This window comes from Anguilla rostrata, chromosome 1 (genome assembly GCF_018555375.3).
Source record: "Anguilla rostrata isolate EN2019 chromosome 1, ASM1855537v3, whole genome shotgun sequence".
Lineage (NCBI taxonomy): Eukaryota > Metazoa > Chordata > Actinopteri > Anguilliformes > Anguillidae > Anguilla > Anguilla rostrata.
The window spans coordinates 16,307,954-16,333,930 of NC_057933.1; the positions used below are offsets into that span (position 1 = coordinate 16,307,954).

At 43.0% G+C, this 25,977-nt stretch overlaps 1 long non-coding RNA gene across 2 annotated transcripts in view; it reads left to right on the top strand.

The window, feature by feature from the left end:
- The window catches only part of LOC135249932 (uncharacterized), a 57,836-nt gene that overhangs the window by 5,863 nt on the left and 25,996 nt on the right, over window positions 1–25,977 (top strand). The gene's annotated exons all lie outside the window — the stretch shown is intronic.

Here is a 25,977-nt window from a genome sequence, read left to right on the forward strand (position 1 = left end):
GTGTGTGTGTGTGTGGGTGGGTGGGTGGCTGAGATGGGATTGAGACTACTGCCTTGTAGTCATGACTTATTAATAAGGAACATGATTGCAATAGAATGATGTAATCCTTTCAACAGAGGGTAAGACCTGGTATTTGAAAAGCTGGGACAGAATGGCCTGCTCATGTCAGCATTTAGAAATGACAGACTGCTACTGCTGGTAATGCACAAAGGTTACTGGAAACCTTTGAATAAAAACATTAGTGTTGCCCATGTGCAATCAGACGCATTCCGCCTTCTGAACCCTTTCTTGACTGCCGAAGTAATGCAAGAGGCCAAATGTTTGCATTTCCTTTGCAGCTTACTAATCACGGTAAAAGAGGACAATTTGTGCCATTGTGAGTGTAATGAGGGGGAAAATCCAAAAGCACTTAGGGAAAATTGATGAATACGTTTGCCCTTATACGGGGGTTACTGCCACCCCATATTGTCCCAGAGGACATCTGACATCATCGCTGAATATAACCAGAAAACTCAACCAAATGGGAACAGCCAGGTCCCATTATGTTGGATTCCGGTTAATGATGCACCTTGCTCTCTTTGAATGGGCACTTAATGTCTCTGAACTCCACCCCTTCAATCTCCAGCAGTATTAAAGCTGAATGGTTGGCTCTGTCTGACAAGGCTTGGAATGGAGATTGCCAGTTTTAGCCTAATTGCATCAAGAAGGCTTAAGCGGGGTGATTATGCAAATGTGGAGTCCTTCAGGGCGGGAGATGGGACAGAGCTTTAGTGTTGGAAGACACTCCTCTTGCCATTTGTGGCAAATCCGGCATTATGCAAAACAACTACTGGCCCGAGCAAGCCGGAAAGCTGTGTGTCGACTGTTTGGATCACGTTTCCTGATCATTTAGGGATGCTGCTTCCTAGATCATACTAACCAAGTGTTTGCATGGCAAACATCAAAGCACGTGAGGCTATTAACAATCTCTCCCAAATAAACAACCAGCCCGTGGGTAAGGCAAGCAATGAAAGATAATCATTGTATGTGAGATTCAATAAAGCAACAACGCACAGCTCATAGCGAGGCAATGTTTGGTCCACAAGCACTGACCACTTCAATGTGTTTGCATCCCAGTCTCAACCCTGGCATAGACCCAGAAATTTAACACGCTTTTCCAATAAAACACTGAGGTGCTTGACATAAGCCATGATAAGGCCTACATATTATTATAAAGTTATCTGAAGACAAAGCCAGAATCTTTCACCTTATCAAGTAAATGTGCTGTGATTATCAGCATGGTTAAGTGCCTTGTAATGGCAATCATCATTCCCGGGGAGCTTTACTGTTATTGCCCACTTAAATTAGCCAAATACACAACTCACTCATCTAAACCTGAAAAAATATGATTATTCTTTGACTTTTATGAAGTGTTGTGCTTTTTGTTGACACGCCGTGTTTGTACGTTCAGGCGCGCCTAACTCCTTAATGCCGATTTAATTGAATATGGCTCCCTTGAAACTGTTTCACAGATCAAAACAAGTGGAATTAGGTTTACTGCACAGACAAATAAAAAAGAAAATGGGCCTTTTACAGCTGATGATTCTTCATATCATCAATCCCCAAAGTGACCTTTGCTGGCTGACTGCACTGAGGTAGATACGGCAGCTATCAAATTAAGAAAATGAAATGGCACACACTCAAATCTATTACTGACTGATACCTACTTAGATTATCCCTCTTGTCCTAGATATTCCTCAAATGGATAGAAACCATTCTGCTAGAAGTAAAAACAACAGCTTGAAGTAGCCTACCTATACGAACATTAACTGCCATTTTCACCTCTTAGAAAATTCTTGATGCTCCAGTCTAAAAATTATGTTTTTTAGTTTCAGTTTGGGTGTGAAGTAATACATCAAATGCTGCTTGGACTCACGTAAGCAACAGTATTGAAGCTGCTGCATCAAAGTCATGAATTATTTATCATTAATGAATACTTTGAAACATTAGAAAATGCACTGGATTCAAACATAATAGCACACAAAATGAAGATCTCATAAAGCATAAAATGAGGAAAAGCATAAAATGAAGAAAAAATGAAGATAAGTAATTAATTCAGTCATTGGCTTATGTTACTGTTTAGGTATATATACAAGGGGCACATCAATACCTGTCAGCAATACCATCTTTTATGAACATAATCAACATTTTCACATACGGAGTACACATTATATAATGTCAGTAATATAGCTGTAGTCTGCGAAAAGAAGCAGCTGGTGACACCACATGCTTCAGAGAAGAACCGTGGATGTCTACACTCTCCTGAATTGGCAGTGGGGTTTGTGCCTGTATCCGGCTATGGTTGCAGACGATTGGCCATTCCACATTGAGGTGGGAATCAGATATGCTGAGCCCCACGTTGGGTTACTGGAATAAACACTGGAATATAATTTTAGATTGATTGAGCACAGGGAAAAAAACATGAATAACATTATACTATAGATGCTTTTTACTTTAATTTCAAATTTGAATTTAGTTATAATTGATATTTCACATATTTATTTGAGTTTCAAACTTATGACAGGAGAAATAAAACATGTACATCGGTTACCAACTCTTTTCAGACATAGGCTGCTTGTTTTATGGATGTATTTGACGGATGCTTGGCAGCTTTGGAACTGTAATTGGAATATTGATTTTGTGTCCTTAAGGACACTTGAACTATACCGTGAGTATGATTAGAAACCACTCACAGTTTATTTCTTTCCAAGACTGATACTTTGGGTTCTCGTGCGTTGCCAATTTTATCTGACAACCGATATTCCCAACAATTTTAATGCACAACGAATGGGGGCATTTACAGTCTTGAAAAAGAAATGAATGGAATAATAAACTTCCCTGAAATAAACTGTCACCCCACAGCAGGATAGCAGAGTGCACCACTTCTTTTCGGAGGAAAGCACTGTTATTAACTATCATCCCAATCAAGTCTGTAAAAGACAGCATACATTGATCCTGTAAGGTGGAGAAAGCAGACACTTCCTAAGTAGCTCATTATGCTGCATCGGTGTCCATTTCAAAATGAATTCTCATAAATGTCTCTCTGCCACTTTCTTGGCCCTGCAATAGGGAGCCTGATTTACGAAGCACCGGTGACACTGCAGACCCGACCTGTTGTAATGGCTGAGATACTGCACTTCTCTGTGATATTTAGAGGCAGTTAGGGGACTCAGTGATGGACCGAATATTTGGTTGACAGAGTTTCCCCGTCCGCGCTCGTCATGCGGTGCGTTCAGTCGCGGAGGCCAGAAGATGTGCTTTGCTCAGGGACTCGGCAGGATAAAGTGCTGTTCCTGTAAACCCCGGCCTTCGTGCTCGCCTCAGCACAAACGGTTCCCGCGGCACCCAGAGCACAATCCACGCGCACACAATGCGTCTCCTGCATCCGCGTCACGCGTGCTTAGAGACCGCGCACATCGCGGCGCGCTGGAGCGTTCCTTAAGAGTTAAGGGCGCCTGCTCCGAGTGATCCCATTGGTCCATCAGTCACTTCAGACAGATTTCAGTACCGTCATGTACTCGTTCTGTGTGAAAGCATTATTCTGTGATTGCTTTTCCTGCTTGCTAATGTTCTACCATTAGAGAATAGGAAGCAACATGAGAGTAATATTTAATCATGTTTCTGCAATATGGGATGCAATGACAATATTTTCTGCAAATGACAGATATAAAAACCAGCGGCCACTTTTCCATTGCTATATTTTGTGTATTATGGAGTTGCCATGGTAAGAGTACTCATCCAGCTAAAACAATGGGTCTCTTTGGTATGAAATCCTGACAATGGCAGTGCGCTCTCAAGCCAAGAGCCCTGCAGAGTGTTACAGACCAAAATATTGTTATATTATGAAGGATGGTTTAATTCTGGAATTTTCCATGCCTCGTAATGCAAGAGCGGTTCCTCCAGTTCAGGAGTTTGCAGTCTGCATGCGCCAACTATGTGCAAGTAAAGTCATACAATTATGGGTTTGTTATTTACTGTAATATTTAAACAACCTTAATGGAAGATGCATTTTGTATCGAACAGAGAGAGCTCAGCTGGTAGCACACACGCGCACACATGCGCACACACACGCATACGTGAACTAGACTCCATAACTTTTAGGACGAAGACATTTTTTTTCTTGATTTGGCATCTGTACTCCCCCATCTGTACTTTGGGGGGGGGGGGGGCTATGCATAAAAAGTCATATGATTTCTACATGGTGAAACCAAAGTGTATAAAATACCCCTATAAAAAATAAAAGCTGAGAATATGCACTTTAACCACAGGTGAACCGTTTGGTTACAAATCTAAAAGTGTGAAGTACAGAGCCAAATCAAGAAAAATATGTTTTAGTCCCGAACATTATGGAGTTTACTGGATATATATACACAGGTACATAAATTCCTTTATTTACTAAACCCGATTAAAATCCACTTGTTCAGAATCCTGATATTGATTGGTACTGTAGATGACATTAGTGCCTCAACTATTAAAGCAGCAAATCCCCTCTATGTAAAACTTACTTTTTATTACACAATTGACTATTACCGAATTTAAAAATGAAAGCTTTTTCCTGATTGTTTTCCTGACTACATCAGATCCATTAATGTGGAAGTAAAGGAGAACAGCAGCACCTACTAAATGGTCTGTTGGTTGTCTGGCAGAATTTCATCCAGCTGCAAGCTCTCTGATTTTTATGAGGATGGCCCAGCAGTTCTTTACCTATTGAAAGGGTTTTATGATCTCCTTGTAATCAGTAGTAAATGCCGCTTCCATCTGTCCCTTTTTAGTCAATTAGCTGACCTAAGAGGTTTCCTGATAAACACAGAACTGGCCGTTAACCTTGTTGACCAAGTTCATGACACCGGCTGTAATTCGGACTGGGAGTACTTGTCCCTGAGTACTGTGCCTCAAAGGCATAAGGATATCAGATATTCCTCATTTCTTAACCCACCCCCACTGGTAGTTTTATGGTACTGGTTATGCTGTGCTGTCATGGGTCTTGAGCAGCCTGTTCAGACCATAGGCCATATAAAAATAGGTTCAGACCCACTCATTTTCCTCTGTCCCCCAGTGACCAAAACACCTTTGTTCATGTCGAATACAAGACTGTGATGCTGAGAGCTGATATTGACTGGTCAGAACTGTTATCCTCTTTCCTAAATAAGTGATAGGTTTAGACGATTCAGTACAGATTCACATATACACACAGGTGTGAGAATACTTTCTGAATCATCCTAAAACAGGCCACCCTGTAGGTTTTAATTCTGACCTTAACAAAGCACACCTCATTCAACAGCCAGAGATCTTGTTGAGCTGCTAATTAGTAGAATAAGGTGTGCCAAATTAGGGTTGAAATGAAAACCTACAGGATGGTAGATCTCTAGGAACAGGGTTGGGCAGCTCTGTCATAAAAAATAACAAACTTTGAAATAAGCATTCAAGACAACACATATTAATAACCGCTGGCAGTTTTTGGGCTTGGTATGTAAAATGGTCCATTGTTATGATTACTTTAGCCATGTATTTATTATTTCTATTGTAGACAAAGCAGCATTTGCTTGGCTATGTTGTGGTCTTCTTGGCTCTGCAGTCTGGCTTAGATCTTTCCTTCAACTCCAGCGCCCTCTTGTGCCCAGTTAACGCCATCAGCTCCCAACTAGGACCCTATTTCATGAAAGCAGAAAATAATACCTGGTTCTTTCATCTACTCCGTTTCACAAAATATAATGATACACCTACTTTAAGAAGAAGTACATGGTCTTACCCAACAATCTTCTTAGTTAAACTTGACCATTGTACCATACCTCATCTATAATAATGATATGTCAGAAAGAGAAGCAAATAAATTCCAGTCTACATTAAAGATACATTTGCACAAACATCCCTTTTGTCAGGGATATGAAGCCAACCTTATGAAGTTGGCATGAATTTAACCACAAAGTAACAGCATCGACTGAACATATTGTTCTGTATTCCAGGGTAGAAACTGATGTGAGAGAACAGTTCTAAGGAGGATCTAATATGTCACACTGATCTAATATGTTTGCAGTCACTCCCCCCAGAGATGAACAGTGCTCCATTTGATGCAGCGTCACAAATCTGATGCGGCAGTGTGTTTGGTGCAGGCTTGTGTCCCCAAGTCCCTTTACCAACTCCCTCTGTTCTTCCACGCAAACATAAAACCTCATAGAAAATCTGTCTCTTCTGCTTGATTCTAGTCAGATATACAGTATGCATACTCAACAGTATGCCCCTTGAAATGCTGTCAGTGCTTTGATGCATACCAGTCAGGCTACTTTTACAAGTAGAAGATCACATAATGCTGAAAGGACTAGCACAGATAATCCATAAACTATTCATTTAACCTCAAACTTCATTGAATTAACCAACATATATGAAAAGTCCCGAGAACTGCAATCCAGTTAGATTCAGATTTTGGAATCTTTTATTGGGGTTACACAAGGTGCCGTAGAGCCCCGCTACTCTCCTTTCTCAAAATATAATGGCCGTTCTCAAATATTTGTTTTGAATGCATTTGTTGCTCAGTCTTCTCATTGTTTGGGATGCATTAAGCCCACCCCAAGCGTGTTTATCTGTACTTAGTGTGCAGTTATTGTAGCAGTGTTGGGAACTAATTGGGCAACGCTGCGAAGTGCGGCGGGCTGCCATTTACCGCCCACTGTGGAATTAATCAGTCTCACGCAATTACATAACGCACTCCTGAAAGCCTTTCCGGCTGCTGGGTGATTGTGGCAGCGCCGAACGCCGGGCAATTAATCCAGCCCTCTTGCATTCTCTCCCTCTCTCCGGTGCTGCCGTCGTCATTTTTTCTTTCTAGCTCGCCGTCCGGCCCCTTGGCGATGTTTGGCTCTGGACGGCGGGCCCACGGATCCGCAGGTGTCCCTTCGCTTCGACTGGGTCGAGCCGCTCACGGTGGACGTTAGGTTGCGACAGGCTCCGTCCCAGTTTGTGCGCTGTGTGGTCACGCGGACAGAAGCGCTCGTTACCGGAACACACCCGGGCCTTTTGTTTGTGTTACTCTAAAATCGCTCAGCGTGGCTGTCATCACCCTGAATAACATTAGGGCAAATTTCATAATTCGATGCACAAAATGAAGTATTCAGGTCAATTTTAGTCCTTTTGTCAAGGGGCAAACAAGGTTATGGGCAAAGGAGGAAATCGGTCAAAACCTACGCTCCATTAGCGACAAAGCCAGCAGGATCGGTGAGACGAATTCACTTCGCTGCGTGAAGCTAAGGTGGCAATTAAAATCAGCCACGATGCAGAAGTTAATGGCCCTTGTTTAGCATGACCACACAGAAGCCAGTGAGTGTTCTGCGCCAGGTGGGTGAGCAGGGGGGCAAATGGACCCTGATGGAGAAGCACTGTCCATGCTAATGCGGGTGCAGGTGTCAGACAGGCAGGCGTTCGGAGCGAGAGCATTCTGACTGACACCTCCCACCGCCGTCTTCCCGCTAATTGCTCTGCGCTCTTTATCGCGCGCGGCCCAGATCTCCCAGCGCTCATGTCCACTGCGCAGGACGGGTCAGTGAGTGAGCGGCCCTTTTGTTGCCGAGTGAGCGAGCAGCCCGTTTCTAAGGGAGGAGTGACGGTCACGGGCTCGGCCCTGGGGACGCGCCAGCCTGGCCTCCCGTTGCCACCGTGGGATGAGAATTAACAAAGCGCACCTGCGGCCTGCTGGACGTCTTTACTACTGACCTCGGAACACCCCCCCCCCCCCCCCCCCTTTCCCGTGTTCCTTCTTGCTGTGTCACTGGGACTGTTACTTCATTAGCCACACTGAGTGGAAAAATAATCATGGTTCTATTGTGTTTGGGCCTTTGTGTTGCTTTGGTAATGTGAGATAAAGAGGGCCAGAGAGGAGCTGCCTCTGCCTGCCATAAATTGAGATGAAACAGGTTGCCGAGGAGCTGGTTCAGACAACAACATGCCAACCTAGCAGGTGCCCCGCCCCTTGTGTCCCTGGGAACTTCTTGCCCTCTTCTTGGGCTCCAGACCTCGTGAACCTTTTGGTACGAGGGCCCAAGTCAAGAACAAAATGAGTGACGCAAACAGGACTGTGGTAAAATAGAGTGGCACAATGTTATACGGCCTATGGTGATTTTGCATACCCTTTAATATCCATGACAGTTTTATAGGAATATTCTTATTTCACATTGTCTAAAAGCTTTTTTTCTGGGTTAATTTGCCCCTTGGCTTGCTCCTGCTATTTGTGCTTGTACTTTGTATGTGCATGTGTGTGTGTGTGTGTGTGTGTGTGTTCATGTGTGTGTACATTTCTACAGTATGCCAGCATACATAAAAGTGCTTAGATGGGCAAAAGTGAAGCTACTTACATTACAATTACCTCACATATCCACATATTATTTGTAATTGTATGTTTGTTTTCTTGTGTATTTGTGGTTCTGTATTTGCTTGTGTTTTTGATTTAGAAATCTGCTGCTTTGCATTAGAGTATTTGTGAAGTATACGTGAAGAGTATACGTGAACTATAGGTATGCAAAATAAGGTCCTTCATACTGACCCTGATTACAAACAGATCCCTAATTCTCCTAACCAGACTTTTATTTCCCTCAACAGATAATTTCAAACTCAATTTTTCTCATATCGCTTGCACTTGACTTGTTCAATCTGATCCGGGGGAAATCATCTAATTATGAAGTGTAGTATCTAAGGAATCCGCCGATGCACTTTTTTTTTTTTGTGAATTTCTGAGGATTTCGATTGCAAAGGGAATTAAACCACACAGCAATCAGATTCCAATAAATCATGCCATTGCCAGGCAACTCCCTAAATTCCCGGTCAACGATGTTCCAATTCTGGCCATCTTTAATCACACAGATATTCAATGGATATCTTGCATGAAATCAGCGTGTGAAAAACATTTCTGTTCATTTTCTCGCAAAAAAAAGTTTAATCCATTAAACATTGCTTGCATGCAACCTGGGAATTATTGAGCTGTATTGGAGGTAATTTTGGTAATTTGCATTATTTAATGAATTTAGGATAGTAATAAATAGATAGTAATAATAAAATTTAAAAAAAACTAATCGAAAATGAAACGTATTATTTGTGGTACCATTACTGCCCTTTGGCCAAAACTTCTTCTTCTTCTTCTTCTTCTTCTTCTTCTTCCATCACAAACAAATTATCATTTATCATCCATCATCCATCCCTACTCACCCTTTATCAATCAGGTCTTCAGTTCTTTCAGGTCCTGCATGATGTTACACTGGTGCTTCTCTTTCAATGCCTCAATGCAAAAAGACTTCCCCACTGGGCTGCAATGAAGATCAGACAGGGTAATCAGGCCCGGAAGCTAACCGACCCCACTAGACTAAAACATCCTGTCTTCCTTTCCTGTGATATCATTTACTGGAGCATGAACAGTGTCTGCATGGTTTCAACCTTTTTCTCCAGATTGCAAGGTCTAGTGTTTGAGAAAATGTGTTTTCAAAATATAAAACCAATGACTGTCATAGCTTATGAGTAGGCCTCCACTGAAATGAATAGCCCAGGAAGGGGCCATTGAGTTGCCATCATTAACATCATCGTGGAAAGCAATAAGTGGCTGCTACAGTACTATAGTGTATGTTGTTATGCCAAGACAAACTCTCCCTTGTCACATTTGATGAACTTTGGATGTGAGTTATGTGCATGTTATATAATCCACGAGACAGGGAATGATTCAGTCACTTCTAATGAGGAGCCCTGCGAAGAAAGAAAACTAATCATCCACCGTGATGAATGGAAGAAGGCCAGAGGAGCTGTGTGAGCATTAAGACCCACCTCTACCCTCCTCCTCCTCCTCCTCCTCCAGTCCCTCTTTCAGGTGCGGAGCGTCTCTCTCCAACTAGCCAATCAGAATCCGGCAGTCCAATTTGCGCACTTCTCTGGCCGGGAAGCGCAGTAAAGCGTCATTAAGCGCTGCAGCCGCGCTGCTGGGAGGGGTATTTATCACGCGGGGACAGCGGCGGCGATCGTCCCGCAGATTACGGCGTTTAGAATACAGGCAAACAAAGCGAGAGGCGACAGACGGCGAAATATGGGCCGCGCCGTTATCACTGCTGACACTAACAAAATTACTTTTTGATTAATACATTGCATTAGAGCAAATTAAATTCCTTCAATGGCCGACTAACTCCATGCGACATGCGCTCTGATGCAAACTTCCTTTGCAGTAGGCAGAAACGCGGCCTATGGAATAACACACAAAACACTGTTTACTGTGCCTGTAGTGTACAGTTTATTACACAGGCACAGCATACAGATTACGGACACACGGTGCACATTCAACAAGCACACAGGCACACAATATACAAACACAGAGCCTGCCGGATACAGTAGCTTGCCTGCCTGCATGCAGTGCATAGGGGCCTACAGCACTCAGATACTTCTAACCACTTGTAAAAGAAATGCGTCCCGCAGTCTTTGTTGTCAGGTACATACAATTACTATTGTTCAGTGGAGTAAAATCATTTGATATGTGCTCATATGTACTAAATGCTGTAAGATTCCTGCTGGTGCGAAGAAGTGACTTTCTCCAACGCAGGCATATTTCTCCTGCTTATTAAAATATAAAGCGCCATTAGAATGTTTACTCCATCTGGAAAAAGTGTATGGGGCTCAGACCCCCGGTTGTGGCTTTGCAGCTTTGTTTTGATGCCGCATAAAACAAGCGGGAAGGAGTCAGCGGGAGAACTGCCAGCAGGACCTGGGGGGACTGCTGCTGGCTCTGCTCCGCTCTGTCCTCCTCTGCTCTCTGAGTCGCAGCGTTTTCGTTCAACAAACAAAAATCGGACGCGATGAAAGGGGGGCAGAAATCAACCGACTGCCGAGAGCAATTTCCAGCGAGGAAAACAGACAGGAGAAAAAAATGCGGCGCTTCGGACGCATGAAAGCGGGGAGACGGAGGGTGATGCGCGCAATTAAGACCGGCGTGCGGGCGACTCAATCAAGCGCCGACGGAGCTTCCGCGAACGCGCGAGGCGCGCTTCAGAGAGCTCCGCGGAAAAGGAAGATGGATAAATTCGCGCGGCTCGCTTCGCGAAAGCGCGGCGCGCGGAGGACTGCGGCGGGGGGTCGTGGGGGCCGGCGTTAAGACTGGTACATCGTCACGGCGCCGTAAATGTTTATGCCTTTTCTCGTCCTCCGTCCACGTGCCGCGCTCTTCCCGTGCAGCGTTTCTTTCTGTCGGCCGTAATTTTTATCTTCCTCCTCAGTGTGAGGACGAAGGGCTGTAAAACTTTATCGGGCAGAAAATTTAGTCTGTTTTTGAAATGGAGCTACTTAACTGTCCTGAAAAGTTCCCATTTTACATGTGAGTAGTTTACCGTGCCTGGGACTGGCCTCCTGCTCAATAAAATGGCCGCCTTTCTGCTGACTAGACCTCCTTTGGTACCACCGCAAATAATATCTTTATCGATCCTGTTTATTTGGTGGCTGTAATTTTTCTTTGTTACATTGTATTTTTACGGCCTTTGGGTGCGGGGTCAGGGCCCTGTAGATCAGTGCTTTACCGGGGGTATTATAGATCTCCTTCATACAGGGTTGAGTGCCGCCATGCTTTAAAGCATTCTGAGAAATGGTGGAACCCAAACAGATATCTGTGCAATTCTAGGACGGTGTCTCCAAAGCTGAGCTTTCAGTCAATTTGCTTTTACATTTTCGAAAGGATTTTTATCATTCAGTGCATGCAGACAAAAGAGCTTGGCTTAGGTACTTGCTTTGAAATACATGTCACTTAGGAAACTACAGAACTTTAAGTTAAATGTCAAACAGTGGGATTCAATAAATGTATTATTTTAAAGTAAAAAGAGGAAAGGTGAAATTGTGTCATTGTGGATATTTAATTTCATTATTTTTTTTGTAATTCTATCTACTGTCTCTAGTGCTATTTCCACAGTATCTTCAGTCTCTATTGTAGCTCCCCTCAAAAAAGGGAGACATTGTTATCACACACAGACACACACACACACACACAGCACAGTGCATACATCACCAACCGAAGCACTGATTGCAGTGCATCTCTGCGGTAATTTCCTGATGATTACTTGACTAATCCAAACCAGTGACTCAGCAGGTGGCCGGGCTGCTCCAGACTCCAGTCTCGCTCAGACGAGTGCGCCTTCAGGAGAGTGATCTCATGCGCCATGACGCCGTGTGCACCTGGGGCCAGCCACTTCAGCATCCCCCCCCCCAACCCCCCCGCAGAGCCACTGCTCTCTCAGCCATTTCCGGCTGCCTCTCAGGCCTCCAAACCACGGCTCGATCTCATGCTCGCCGCTTCTGAAATCACATTTCAGAGCACATCCGCTTCCATCGAGCGCTCAGTAATAACCGCAATCTGGTTGGCTTAATCAAGTTCCAGAACAGAGTCGGAGAATCCGTCTCTGTTGCAGAAGGCTTCAAGTGATGGGTGAAATTGTCTTATTGTGTTCACAGGCTCGGAGAAAAACTGACATTCCTCCCCGCCTCATGTCTATACACACAAGGGCTTCAGTTTAATCTTAAAGTATTTTATATTTACATTACAATGGGGGAAATGTGATTCATGTCAGTCACAAGCAATGATTATGGGCAGCATCTGAGTGAAGAAAGAAACTGTCATATTTACATATTTAAGCATAAGTCACAATTTTCATAAAGTTATTGTTTCTTTGAACACACAGGAGTCATAATCCAAAGGCCACCACTGACTGGAAGGAGTTCCGTTTCCAATAACAAAAAGATGTTCAGTTCATTCTATAAAGGCACAATTTGCAAAAAAAGAAATATATAATATAATAATAATTTTTGCAATTAAGATTCAGTTCAGATGCCAAGCTCCCCTGGTGCCTTTTTGCTGTCCAGCTTTAATCTCAGGCATATTAGACATACTAACATGATTTGAGAGCAAGGAAAGCAATCACACCCATTTATTTGATGGGTGACCTCATCTTCACCACCGAAATTACGCGTAGAAATGTCTGTGATTCTCATCCCTTCAAATCACTTCAAAATCATCTGATGACTTTTATTGGATTTCACAAAAATAATAATTAAGACCTGCAAAAACATCCAAGGAAAACACATTATCAACTTCTCTTCCTGTACGTAACCCAATTAATCTGCTCTGGAACCACCCAGCAGCTGCTGCCATAGCTTCACTCATTAATGGGAAATTAATGCAAATGGGTCATGGTTAAGTCCACTTATTGTATGTGATCGGATTAAAACGTCCTGGTGAACGAGGCCCTTTATGAGCAACGAGACTCTAAGCCAATGAGACATCTCTTTCCTGGCAGTCAGGGAAAGGTCACTGCTGTATTGAGTATGCGCCGAACAGGGGCCCATTCACTGTAACATCAGAACACTGACCAGAGGAAGACGAAGCAAAGGTTCAAACTTTCCTATTTACTATTTTGTAAACATCACTACTGAGAATATGTTGTTCTGCATCTCAAATCTTATGAGTGTTTCTCAATCTATGAACTCCTGTAACTCAGTGAACACGAGATTCTGTATCTCAGAGTCTACGGGCTCGTGCGTCTTGGACCCTATGATCTGTAACTCAGAGACTATGAGCTCCTGTATCAGTGAGTGTACGATCTCCCTGTATCACTGAAACTGCAATATTCTCTGCGTGAGGCTTCTTTAAGGTGGAGACTGGCTGAACTCTCGTTATTAGCATAAATAGAAAACACTCTATCTTTGCAGAAGTTGGCTCCATTATTTAATTGACAGACAAATAGCTCTATTTGTATAATGCTGTAACAAACAGCACATCATGAAATATGGTTTTTTAAGGCAGAATGGTTTAAATTGCCCCGTCCTACACAGGTTTCACCCCTTGCTTTGTGATATTACATAGATTTCTGAAGAGGTCATCAAAGTTATGGAACAGAGATATTCCATGTTGAGCCAGAACCTCTCATTAAGTAAACTGCCATTTGCTCCCCTGGTCATTCTCTCAGTGGTATTCATACTGATTTCATTCAGAATACAGACCGTGCAGCAATTAATTAATGCAAGAGTGTAAAGTAAGAATACCTTATAAAAATCCTTTGGCTTAATGTTCAATAAGCAGGTGTCCAAGAATAAAACCAGACAAAGAAAGTGTGCTACATCCCACTAGTCTTACAGAGACGAGGTGAGGATACACAAACATTGTACTCTGATGTCTAAGGATCCATTAACATGGTGTAACTTATTTCTGTGTGTCATCCCTGGTTTGGAATGATATAGTCTTTCTCAGTCTTACTCAGCCACTGTGGTGTTTGTAGTCCCTAGTTTGTATTAAAATGATATGGTCATTGTCAGCCACTGGAGGGTTTGTAGTCCCTAGTTTGTATTAAAATGATATGGCCTTTCTCAGCCACTGGAGGGTTTGTAGTCCCTAGTTTGTATTAAAATGATATAGCCTTTCTCAACCACTGGAGGGTTTGTAGTCCCTAGTTTGTATTAAAATGGTGTGGCCTTTCTCAGACACTGTTAGGCTTGTAATTCCTAGTTTGCATTAATATGACATAGTCTTTCTCAGCAACTGGAAGGTTTGTAGTCCCTAGTTTGTATCAAAATAATATGGCGCTTTCTAACCATTGAAGGTTTTACAGCGTCTGGTTTGTATTGAAAATATATGTTATTTCACAGCCATCGGAAAGTCTGTAATCTCTGGTGTGCATTGAAACTACATAGAAATTTTGTTGTTTTTCAGTGTTTGTAGCCCCTGGTTTGTATTTAAATATGGTGTTTTCAGTCATCGGGGAATTTGAAGTCCCTGGTTGCTATTGAAATCATATGGTTTTCATAGCCTTTGGGAGGGTGATCCACGAGCCACAGTGGTGCGGCTGGGTTATTTACGATGACGTCAAACAACGGACACTCTCATTATGGAGTGTAAATAACCAGGGTCACGTCCTTGAGGGGTGAAATACGCTGGATCTGTCAGTGTGCCGCCCTGACAGTAAAGCAGTCTAGCAGGGAGAAATAAGGATTACATTTCAAATGGTATTCCTTTCTGGGTGTTCTGATGCAAAACCGGTGGTCCTTTTTGTTCCGTAGAAGGAAAGAACCATTTTTGTGAATTCTACGAAATATGTTTTACCAGTGTGTCTGCAGAAATTTTTATTTCGTGTTAACATATGGATGATAATGCGCTGTTATTAATTTGATTGTGTGACTTGGAATGTAGCCACTGAGGCCTCAACTGAGATGAATTGACGTGAAATAGAATGCTCATTGAACTTGGTGGCCTCTCGAGATAGATTTGCTTGTGAAGAGCTGATTCGAGTCAGTCTGGTTTACATTACATGGGGGGCTTGTAAGCTTCCAACAAAATGTCAGCGCAATGCGCAAAGTCAAACTGTACGTCGCAGCCAATAAAAGCAGCTTGCATGTTCCAACGAGTGCATCCATTCAGTATTAATTTAATGCATATGGTGACGGCAGATGATGATTAAATTCGTTCATATGGTCAGTGTTTTCCTAGCGGCATGCATCCAGCATTAGATCACTTTCATATAGCCGATGTCTCCTGAAAGGAATATTTACCTGCCAAATCAAATTTGCACAGATGATTCATGATCAATTATCAATATGTTCCCCTCAAAGAATAATGAGTGCGTCTCCTCCAGCTAAGGCATACCAGCAGAAGTACCGTGCCAGAAAAGCCAGACGTTTCTCTTGGAACTCTCCTCTGGCTGAAGGATAAGGCCTTTGACGGCCGAAGAGGTAGACGGATTAGAATAAAATTTTGGTGTAATGGTTTGACTCGGAAATGAATCAAGGCGGGTTATTCAGCGGGGTGACGGCGGTGATCGGCAGGGCGATTTACGAGGCTCCCCCGTTGCTCGCCACTAACAAGTTGGCTATGTTTGAGCGTCACCCCCTTTTTAAAAAAATTGTATGTTAACTGTTTTCATCTGGCCCCAGCGGCCGTAAAGCAGCGGCCGTTCGGAGTGACGGCGCGGGCCAGGAGCCCTCCTGGGAAATCTAGCAGTTTGTTTGCTGGAAAATGGAGCAGTAAACAAATGGGACACGGGCTGGATTTACGGCTCCTGCGTCCATACATCTCAGGTCCTGGGCTTGGTCCATCATGTCAGGGACGGTCGGGGAGAATCAGAGAGAGGGACAGGTACAGGTGCTCTGTCTCTGCACTGGCACAGTGAAGCATGGCCTAGATCGGCGGCACTAAGTTCTGGTCCTGGAGGACAACAGGGTCTGCTGGATTTAGCCTTTTTACCTTAAAATCAGCCACCAAATTCAAACTCAAAAAACCAATGAGGTGTGTTAACTGTGTAATCAATCACTTTAATTGATCAATTAAGTGCTGAGCAACAACAGGGTGGAGGACCAATGGGTTGCAGTAGATGGAAGGCAACGGAATTAGGTGACTACGTGTATATATCGAAAATGGTGAATTGAGGAAGCATTTTAAACTATAATTTAAGTTTTAAATAGAAATGGAACGCACATGCATTTCCGGCCTTTAGAGGTGCACAGATCTAGAGAATTCAGTGCCAACATCCAACAAAAGACGAGGCTAAAAGATTCAATGCTTCAGCATTTTACCTTCATAAATTATGTTATGTTGTATGCTGATGGCAGTCTCATACATTTCCCTAACTGCCACAAGTTACTGATTTGATCACCCTTCTTTTCACCTCTTTATCACTCCTTCTTTCACACCTTTCCCATGTGTGATTCGGGTTGGGTTTTAAATGATTTGAAAAGAGTTTGCCATCCCTTGTGCTGTCTCTAACTCCTGGACCCTGACAGTCTGTGGAGCCCTCGCATGTGTTGCTGTGCATGTCCCTTTCATTGCTGTGCATGACTCTGAGATACACAGCACAGTTCTGCCCCAGTCCCCAGGGAGGGAGGCCAGTGGAGGCAGGCTAGATTGGAGATGCCGGTGATTATGGGGAAGGGTGTGATAACTGCGCCGAGACTGTCAGCTCACCCCGCCCGCTCATAATTCAGATGGCCCGTGAAGCCAGACACATTACCGACCAAATCAAGGGGCCCGGAGCCACAGGCGAGAACTCATCTCTCAAGCTACTCCAAAGACAACACTTTGCATATTTCTGATGGACGGTTCCTAAATGAGGGAAGGTATCCATTAAAACAAGTACTGTGCATTGAGCATGTGTATTACCACATGGCGCCAAACAGATCATCCGTTGATCAGAATTGCCATTCCCAACACGTCACCTTGAAAGGATTTTGACCTGACACTGAGCAATAATGCCATTTTAAGATATTCCCTTCCAAAGAAGTCAGAAGAAGTAGAAGTAGAAGGAGAAGTAGAGTGTTTAATCAGAGCCGACCCCAACTCTCCTGGGTCACACCTTCCTTCAAGGCTCCCAATGCTCGTCCTCCGTGCTGATAAAAAAAGCTTGATTTATTGATCAGATTTTATATCCTCCCTCCATCTCCCATCTGGAAGGGCCGTCACGTGGGGCGTCACGTCACAGTGTGGGATTTAATTCACCTCAGGCCCGGCCTGCGCTTTCCAGGCGTAGTCCAGAATCAATAAGAACAACCTCCCAGCAAGTCCCTTCTGTCGCCCGCAGTAAACCCGCAAGGCCATTAACCTGGAGGGGATAGAGATGCTTCCATTTATCACAACTACTCATAAATATCCCAGCTTTAAAGCAAAGGCCCAGCCGATAATTAATAATCATGCAGCTCAGATTTTAACTGGTCTAGCTGTTCCCCAGGGAATGGCAACTAAACTTTGTAGCTTAGAGATGCCTGAAATTCACTAGTTTTGCTTAATTTCAATGATCATGTACTATAGTGGTGAGTTTAGAACATTTCCCAGATACACTTTATTAGTGCGATAAAATATGATAAAATAACAACCTATTTACAATACCTTATGCTATTTTATTTATTTAATAAAAAATCAGTTGTACACAGTTTTATTCATAACTCCAAGGCAGAACACCACATACAGCCAAGACTAATGAAACAAATATACTGGATGCCTTAAAAATATGGTACCATATTTGATTGTACGGCACAGTCCTACTTCTTCAATAATTAAACACCACTTTGCCTCTCTGCATATGATTAGTGTGATTAGAAGACAATTTGGAAAACTAAATACTGAAAGAATAAATGCAGATGAATTGCTACACTTATGTGTCAGCCACTTCAGACAAACATAATTCCACAAATTTAGATTGTAATCAAGAAAAGTGCAAAAATGGAAGAAAAAAATCTACTCTGAGACATAAAGACCTTTTTGAAGGGACCAGTGCAATTCACTGTTCCCCATCTCTCAACTTCATCTGTACAAACAAGGACAATACTTAACAATGCAGTTACGCATAAATACTGTATATGAAACAAAGCTCAATTCAAATAGAGAGGTTTGCAACCATTATTAATGAGGTTTGACTTGCTAAGCAGTCTATGTTGAAATTGATTTGTTTCCATATGTCAGAGCAGGTATGCTGAAAATATATAAATAAATCCATAAATCCAATCTTCTCGTGTGCCAAGCATCTGCTCTGGTAATTTGTAATCCAAACACATTGTGAGCAAAAGGGAAATGAATGTATTTATTAAAGCATATTTGTTCATGACATGTCAGTCTTTTTGTTTTTGTTCTGGGGAACAAAGGCCTGATGAATTTCAAGCTTCACAGACTTTTAAGTGTACAGTAATGGGAAATAGTGACTAGGTCACCTTTCAACTTTAATACAATGTTTGCCCCTGTATTTGAATTCTGTCGTTCAGGCTATTCGCTGTTTTGACGGAAAACCAAAGGTCACATCATACAAGAACGCCAAAGCCATATTACAACAACAAGGGGAAAGAGTTCAGTTTAAATGCTGCAGCAGTGATGCAGTTAACAATGAAGAAAAGCAATAAATGAGCAAAAAACCAGAGCTTAACATGAGAAATACAGCTTCCTTATCCCACCTTCTGCCGCAATTTCATAGAACAGGTCTTTTTTCATATTTTTTTTACACTTATTGCAACATTCCTACAGGCTACCAGTCAAGCATTAATTTTTATATTGTCAATTCCGTTTGACTATAAAGCAGGGCTATTGTTTTAATTCCATGCTATTCCAAGGCTATTTTATTGCATGATAATAAAATGCAAAAATTATCAGCAAGATTTTCCCTTCAGGAAAAATGTGCTCAGTATTCTGTAAAATCCCTGAAAAAAATTGCCAAGAATATTAGTTTTATCAATGGTGGATGTTCCTGTACACATACTGTTTCTTCAACTAATTTTACTGCTCCATTTCCCTAAGGTTCAGGGGAAATGAGACTGTGAGAAAGAATAAATAGTAATAAAAAACAAATAAAAATCTGTGGTTTAATGTAATATTAACCTTTTATCAATTTACGATATAAACACACACGAATGAGCTCCATCACAGTGAAGTGCCCCCCTAGCAGCTAGCAGCGAAATAGAGCTGGCCCGAGCAAAATCAATTCTGCACAATTTCCCTTCTCATCAAAGGCCACCCTTTGCTTGGCAGGCCTCCATTCAGCACCCACAGTGTCCAATCAATGCTTCTCGGGAGCTGTCCGTGCCGCCATGGTGCTGAATTGGTTGGGTCTCGCCCGGAGATCTTCCAGGGATTTACACACCGCAACACAGTCTTCCAGTCGACTCGGTCAATAGAATTCAATACGAACTAGACTAAACCCCTGCATTCATCTTCCGGACAGTACCGACTCACTGTTCCATTCAGTGGGCCGGGAGAAACCGCTGCGGAGCATCTGGCTTGATTCATTCTTTGTTAAGCGAGGGTGGGGTGAGCCCTGGGAGAGGCCTTATCAACATCAAGTGAAATAAGAGGGCAATTCTGTGACCTCACCTCGCCGAACCATCTCTGCAGGACTCCGCATTACTGTGGGAAGAACTGTGAAGCTGTTACTCATTCGACAGGCCCTGTCACTTGTATCCGCAATCTTCTGTAATGTCGAGTCTCTGCATTTAAAAAGTAATATGCTTGCCCTTCCATGCTGGTTTGCCTTGCCACTACTGGATTTCAAAAATGTAATTCACGCTGAGATGGCCAGGCACTCTCAGCCATTTGTGTCTGGTTCAGTGGCATCAGGGTTGGAAGCTGCTTGCCCAAGGGGGTGTTTCCTGATTTTTGGTTTGATAGATGTGAGTGTTAGCGTTGCTCTGCCATTGGATGGCTCTCCGACCCTTTTTACACATTGATAGAGTGTGGTATGATGTCACGTTGCGTTAATGCAATGCAGTGGGCGGTGGGCGATGGGGGTGGGGGTGCAGGGCGCCACACAGGAGTTATGGCAGATTGGGTGTGTGTGTACACTGAAACATTAGGCTTTTGAATATGGGCATTGAATATGATCACAGAGCCACTCACTCTTGGATTAAATGTACATTACTGTGAAACACCAGAAACCATTAAGGCACCTAATAAGATAGATGGAATCTGATTCCTTGTTATAGAAATATGGGTGGGATATATTTTGGTGCAATATGGCAAATGGATTATAATACAAAATCAAATCCCCGTTGCCTTCACTCTCCAACCACTTACATTAGTTTAGTTAACATTTATGATTCCCCGGAAATAAAAAATTTAAATGATTGATATATGAAGGAAATTGTCATGATAAAACATGCTGGTCTATGAACCTAATTCAGAGTGATCCATTTGTGAAACAGCCAAAATGCTCAAGATTAGGCAAAGACATCACAAGAGATGAATTGGTTCAGTAGGCTTGTTTGACTAAGATCATGAAGGACATAATGAGCTTATTGGCTGGTCATAGCCTGTCAAACATTTGGCAGTTGATGGTTAATTGGCAAGCAGTGCTTCTTGCACACACTAATTCATGGCTAAAATCACAGTAACAGAAAAGTGCAAAGGTTATAGAACTATAATAAATAGATAAACACAAATGCTTGCAGACACACAGACACAAATAAATTTCAATATTTACTATTCAAATACCCAATAAAACACAGCACACAAAAGGGTCCAAATATAGATTATCTGGATATTACAATGTTGTAATCCTTCTTGGTTCTTCTTTGGTTGCAATTACAAAAACAAATGCACATCCACTGTATGAATCTATAATACTAACCTGCATCTACGGATACATCTAATGGTACCATTTCCATTGTTACTGAGACAGAAGATGTGTCTCTTGCAGCTTGACTTTCCCTTCAGTATACCTGCCATCCAGGTTCCACACACTACAAAGCAGTGTGCATGGCTGAAAAAAAACAAATAACAGTTGGCAGTTGTATCTAAGTGACTAATGCATCCACCAATGACTAATGCAATTTCAAGATAAGTGTCCCAAATGCACAACAACTGAGCAGGCAAGCTCAATTACACCCACTTCCTTTCAGCTTTCACTCACAGTGACTATGCAAGGAGTGCCTGTAAATCACAAATATATCTGCTTTTTTATGATCACAAATGAACAAAGTTTATTTGATATGAACGTGCTTATAAACTGTGATCCATAGAAATATGAATGAAATTGAACGGCCATATCCACTATAAAATCATGCCTAGCAGGGTGCAGACCTTATATTTGTATGACAGCCCTTAAGTATACATACAACTGATTCAAGGGTTAGTCAGCTGGGAAACATCCAGAGGTACACACACGCACACACTCGCACACACATATACGTACACACAGAGTGAACAGTGTAGCTTTTAGCCCTCATTTGGGATTGATAAGTAAAGGAAACATTCATTGGCTGTGAGGTCCCAGAGAGGCTTCAGCGAGAATTGCCTTACACCTCCATTTCCTCGCTGCATAGATAGGTACAGGAACAAAAAAACTCCAGTAGCTTATTGACTCTGTATTTTTATTGGCAGAATAATTGCCTTTTGCTGTAGCAGATGTGATTCCACTGGGGAGAAACAGGGCAAAGAACACAGTCTAATTGCACATACATTACCAGGCATAGGTACCCTGTGAGAGGGTTCCAGGCCCAGGCTGTGATTGCCTTCTTGAACAGGACTGTTCCTACCACTATTACCACTAATGACACCCCTGCTCCCGTAGGTTCTACAGTCATTCTCATGAAAGGCCTCAGCTCTGTAAGAGAGGAAAGAAATAGGGGAAATGGAATCAAGGAGACACTCCAGTAGGAGATCAATTGGACAGTGTATTCGGGGGTTTATGTAGTGTGTGAAAGCTAAGCTGGCCTCTGCCACATTGTTGACTAACGAGAGCTGCAGGAAAAGCCTGCTGAATCCACAGCTAGACCCCAGAAATATGACCAGAATGAGCGAACAGGAGTGCTGGAGGGGGGGTGGGACGTCTCGGGGGAAATCCACAATCAGATGCTTGTGGAGCCTCTCTGTGCAGGAGTTTGGGCAAAATAAAAAATGATTAAAACCATGAGAATTTCTGCCATACCTTTTGAAGGTATGTATACGGTGTATAATGTTGATATATCTGTACATTATGTGAGAAGCATATGTGAATTTGGCAGCATCAATCCAAAGGGACTGTTTCGAGGTTCAGCAGTCATACAGTGGTGTTACTGCACTGAGAATGTGCAGTGGAGAGTTGGGGAGGGCAATTCAGCATAAGCCTTCCTGTTCAAAGGAAAGCCGCCCTGCCCTGTTAATGATCAATCTACACAGCTCATTTGCATGTGTTGCGGAGTGCAGACATGGCGTCGGCTTCATCTGCACTTTGCTGCAAAGCTACACGGCTGTGGCGCGATGCTTGTGTTTTTAATCCGCCTAATGATTTCAGTCATTGCTGAGTCTTCAGAAAGATAAAATGCAGAAGTACAAGTATCCAGTTTACCATTTTTTTTATAAGGGCAATTACTCCTCCATGCTATACTAGCCATTTAATTTCCCCTTTTATCTCACATCCCTATTTCTTTTTGTCATAGCTGATAAAATCACTGAAGGGAAAGGGGTGTTTTATCACGGCTGAATAATCAAGGAATGATCAAGCGGGCTGTCCTGAAATAAAACATTTTTTTAAGAGTTAATTCTCCCGGATCTGGGAGGCAAATACAATTTTAGTCGCATTTGTAATGCAAACAAAAAAAAATAAAAAAATATGGCATGATCTCATTTTACCATCTCCGTGGAAAAATACAGTGTGATTTCATCTCTTACTCTCCTCCTGTGATGCAGACTCTAGGTCCAGCTGCAAGGCGTACTGCCCGTCTCACCGGGGTGTGGGCTGTCTGTCATGTGACCCGTGAAGGGTAAGAGGAGGTGAATCAAATCATTTTAATCTCAGCGGGGATTAAAGAACAGTCCATCAAGAACTTCACAGAGTGAAATACTTTTAGGTTGTTTTATTTTGATGGCTATTGTACCTGTACATACACATGAACAGACTTCCACTGATTTGTGCTGCTCACAGTTATGAAAGGGATGTCTTTACCTAAACACACAGTTAGCAAATAACGTTGACTCAAAGTCAAGCGGTCATATGCTCCTCTTTGATTTCCATCAGGAGACATTCTTTGAAATGCATGTAAAACAGCAAAATCGTGCTCACCACCATGCCTTCTGGGCTTGTCAGCTAAAGAACAAAGCGCATCGTTCTGACTGCTGCATGCAAAGCGTTGTTCACACGTATGAATATATTCCATGTGCATCCAGCAGAGGATATTATCTAACATTAATTATCTCTGTGGCATCAATTGTAAAACACATCAGAGGCCAATCTTTGATCCCTATGTTCAAAATGTCTTTATTTCTCCTCAAACAGAGCACAACATGTTGCAGACGCAATGCGCATATGTGAGCTTATTCCATGTAGCGGTTCTCAAGGCTTCTTGTGACATGCTGCAGGGTTATGCAGTGAGATGTTAACCTCTGATACCTTTTTGGGTCTTTCATTAGAAATGCGTTCTCTTTGTGCAACATGTTGAAGACGACAAAGCACAAATTACCCTTACTAACAGGGAGCTCTGCATCGATTTGAGCAGAAAGCACACTTAATGTGCAGAATGAGAATAAATGGAGCTATCAAAGGGGAAACTCTTTTGTTATACGATATTGCAATTTACAGAAATGTACAACTTTCCTGTTCTGAGTGCATTGGAGTGATATTAAGAATAAATAACACAGAGGGAGATTGATAGTAAAATGGTATCATTTGAAAACTGGGTTGGAGAGAAGGCCACCTGACACTGATTGCCATGCCTCGCTGGGCAAGACCCATAAAACCCCAGACCTTAATGCAATCGCCACTTTTGATACTCTAACAGCCCCATGTTTTTGATGAAGTATATGGTTTAAGTGCATTCCTCGTGGGTGAGATAATGGCTTTCATGTAATGAAATGTCTGGGTTTTTTTTCTTTTCTTTCTTCTGAAAGGACGTGTGGCCACTCCCGCCTCCCTCAGACAGGCTAAACGATTGGACACCCCTCGTGTCCAATCGTATCCCTGCCCCTTCCTGTTTCAGCCAGGTATTAAAACAAAAAACCGACACCGGCGACGATCCCTCGCAACATCCGCGGCCGTTATCGCTCGGTTTAACAGCTGGCAAATTTCACCGCCGAATAACCCGAGGGGCGGAGAGGGACGGGATGAGTACGGGGCAGTTATTTAAGGGAGCGCGTTCCGCGGTGAGCGAAACAAGCTCAGGGGCCGCAGGCGTGCAGCCGTTAGGCCTCCTGCCTCCCTGTTATGCTGAGCGGGCGGTTCTGTGGCCGCCGTAATAAAAGCTGATTGTGAGGGGGCCTCAGAGCGCCGTCTCTCACTGTGATGTTTTCCTGATTGTGAACGTTGTGGCGTCCAGTGCGGCGGTCACACCGGTAATGACCTTGCGTGTACGCTGCATGTAAGGTCTACTCCTCTGGACATAAGTAAAGCCGAGATTACCCATGGATTTTAAAGACCAAATCAATATGTGTGGAACTGCAGATGCAAAATGACAAATTTCCTTGGATAAGGACTGCCGTGAAAGCAATAATCACTATTTATTTTTGTGACTACTATCACTATGCTCCAAGCAAAGTAAATACTATGAAAACTCCGAAGTGAAAATCTATTCATTGTGCCTTCTAAACAATTCAGTGCCAGCATACTTTTAATTTACTCAGCAAAACTCTAGCAATGTAAAAAAAAAAAAGGAAAGGAAAAAAAATTGAGCAAATAACTGGAGGGGTTGACCTGTCACAAGTCTGCCAAGGAAAGCAGTTTGGGGACATGGCTGACTGTTCTGAATGTGACAAAGAAACTGGCATTCTTTGGGACTTGGAGATTTTCACACCAGAGGGAGAGAGTAGGAGGGAGGAAGGAAGGGAGGGAGAGAGAGGGATAGATAGAGAGAGAGAGTGAGTGTGAGAGAGAGAGACTCAGTCACGCCGTTCTGCAGCTAGCCGTGCTTCTCTTATCCCCTCCTCTTCCTCGGCTCTTTGGAGTTGATCACATCGATAGAAATCTCATTCGGAATGTAATAAGAAAAGCAGAAAATCAATGGCTTGCATATCACCTGATTAAATCTATCTTTCAGGGCCATTGTGTGTGGTTACAGAGGCATCAGGCAGAACAACAGCACTTGATCGCTAGACTGTAATGGGATTATCCTGAGCTTCTCGGCCACAAACGAGAGATGGTATGATCAGATTAGGAAAAGACATTGTAACTTTAAAAGCAATGACTTCATTTCTCTGCTGAAGAAAGTAAATCTCCTCTGGGCCGGCAGCACTCTGCGGCAACGCTGCATAATTAACCCCGCGCTGCCCTCTTTCCTCCTCAGCCTCCAGTTCTGCCCAGGTTTTTTTCACACGCGTCGCATTTTTCTCCACGCCCGCCAAGCCAGCGTAATTGCATTGGGAAATGCGAGGGGCTTGCTGTTGGATTTGTTTGAAAACACGCACTAAACGTGGTCGCCTGGCGCAAGGGATTGATTGTGTCATTTTGATGGATTAGCGCTCTCATTGCTAGCTCCAGCGATTAGGTCACCGGCCCGGGAGACGGGGCCTCGCCC